This window comes from Manacus vitellinus, unplaced genomic scaffold, assembly GCF_001715985.3.
Source record: "Manacus vitellinus isolate BGI_N305 unplaced genomic scaffold, ASM171598v3 scaffold_78_pilon, whole genome shotgun sequence".
Lineage (NCBI taxonomy): Eukaryota > Metazoa > Chordata > Aves > Passeriformes > Pipridae > Manacus > Manacus vitellinus.
This window is the reverse complement of record NW_021940807.1, coordinates 1,130,754-1,133,045: the sequence shown is the minus strand read 5'-3', so window position 1 is coordinate 1,133,045 and position 2,292 is coordinate 1,130,754. Positions and strand designations below refer to the sequence as shown.

The following is a 2,292-nucleotide window of genomic DNA, read 5'->3' as shown; positions in this document are numbered from 1 at the left end:
ATCTAAATTTTAGCTGAATTTTATCTATATTTTATCTACATTTTAGTTGAATTTGAGCTGAATTTTGGCTACATTTTATCTATATTTTAGGTGAATTTTAGCTGAATTTTATCTACACTTTATCTAAGTTTTAGCTGAATTTTAGCTGAATTTTATCTACATTTTAGCTGAATTTTATCTACATTTTAGCTGAATTTTAGCTGAACTTTACCTACATTTTAGTTGAATTTTAGCTGAATTTTGGCTAAATTTTATCTACATTTTAGCTGAATTTTAGCTAAAGTTTAGTGAAATTTTAGCTAAATTTCAGCTAAATTTTAACTGAATTTTATCTAAACTTTAGCTGAATTTAATCTACACTTTATCTAAACGTCATCTAAATTTTAGCTAAATATCATCTAAATTTTAGCTAAATGCCATCTAAATTTCAGCTGATTTTTAGCTGAATTTCCTCTAAATTTTCTCTATATTTTCTCTAAATTTTACCTCCATTTTAGCTCAATTTTCTACCCCGTCTATATGAACAATATTGAATGAAATCCCAAATTTGCCCGGACTCACATGAGCTTCTGCAAACACTCGGTGGCCGACAGGAAACACTTGTCCTTGATCAGGGAGCGCCTCTGGAAAGGAGACACAGAGCCTTTGGAACATCTTCCAGCCCCCAAAGGAATTCCCAAGGAGGTGATGGATCCCTAAGGAAGCTCCAGCACCGCCCCACATTCCCAACCCCATCCCGAAGAGCCGGAATTCCGGGATGTTTCTCACCTGGTTGGTCGTCAGGGTGAGATCCTTGAGAGGCCAGAGGTGCCTGGAAGGAGATCACAGAGACACTGAGAAGGGCTGAGCCCGCCCTAAATCTGCCTCCACTGCTCCAAATTAATTAATTTGGCTCATTAATCCAGGCAAAGGGTTGATTTTACTCCGAGAGTCTCCTGAAAATAATCAATTTGGGAGAGTTTGGGAACCTTCAGATTGAACTCCTCCCACTGAGCCCAGACTGAACCCAACGGACACTCCGGGTGTCCCTGAGGTGCAGATGATGCTGTGGTGGGAAAGCTGGTGGAGTTTGGCCCCACATCCCATTCCAGAGGTGGATTTAGCAGCAGGAATGGCTGAAGGAATCACCTGACTCCTCATTTTTGAGTCTGTGTGCCTCCACTCTCAGAGCAGACACCACTGTTGCCCTTTTTAAGACACATTTATAAGCTCTGGCTGGTCAGTCCCAAGTTGGAACAAAGCTATTTATTTGAGGTAATAAAAGGGTTTTCCAGCCAAAAATTAAAATTAGCCCAGCCATTTGCAGCTTTTCCCTAGTCAGTGTTGCCCTTCCAGGACAGGCAGGCACTTCCTGGCAGGATTTCCTCTGGCAGCACAAAACCTCAGTGCTACAGCCACAGGAACAGGCTCCAGGTCCTTTCCAGGATCCCAGCCACGTATCCAGGGATGGAAAAACACCACTTACTTCTGCACATCCAGGAATTCCAGGAGCTTGATGTCAGGGAACAGGCTGAGGTCCACGATGCCCTGGCAGTACAGGTCATCTTCCCTCTCGTGGTACAGCATGTAGAGCATGAAGAGCTCGGGGTAGAAGCAGGGCAGGATCAGGGGCAGGACCACACTGGAGGCCTTCTGGTCACTGGGGCAGAGAAAAACAATCCTACAGTGACATTCCAACCTTAAACATTCCCAAAACCACCCGGCACACGAGGGAAGAGGCAGCTTCCAAGACCTCGAGGTGTTCTCCTTGTTCTCCCCTCCTTCCCTCTCCCGAGTTCAGTGTCCCAGTTGGGCTGCAGTGACCTACAGGACACTCATCCCAGCTGGAGATCCTGCTGCACCCTGGGCTGTGGGATAGGACAGATCTCCACAACATTTCCTTAATCCCTGGGAGAAACCTGGAGCACCAGAGACCTGTCTCCAGCTTTTCCTTCTGAGCTCTTTCAGTAGAAACTCATCTCCAGCTTCTCTTTCTGAGCTCTTTCAGTAGAAATTCAGCTCCAGCTTTTCCTTCTGAGCTCTTTCAGTAGAAAATTCAGCTTTTCTTCCTGAGCTCTTTGAGCAAAAACTCATCTCCAGCTTTTCTTCTTGAGCTCTTTCAGTAAAAACTCATCTCCAGCTTTTCCTTCTGAGCTCTTTCAGCAGAAATTCATCTCCAGCTTTTCTTCCTGAGCTCTTTCAGTAGAAATTCAGCTTTTCTTCCTGAGTTCTTTCAGTAGAAACTCATCTCCAGCTTTTCCTTCTGAGCTCTTTCAGTAAAAACTCATTCCAGCTTTTCTTCTTGAGCTCTTT

The 2,292-nt window shown here is 44.0% G+C and overlaps 1 long non-coding RNA gene across 1 annotated transcript; it reads right to left on the bottom strand.

Annotated features, from left to right (window-relative positions):
- Window positions 1–543: 543 nt before the first annotated feature.
- On the bottom strand, window positions 544–1,653 carry LOC115307976. Its single transcript, XR_003916318.1, has 3 exons — window positions 1,466–1,653; window positions 769–811; window positions 544–623 (listed from the first exon to the last, which is right to left on the bottom strand). It is a non-coding gene; the product is annotated as an uncharacterized LOC115307976 (long non-coding RNA).
- Between the last annotated feature and the right edge of the window lie 639 nt (window positions 1,654–2,292).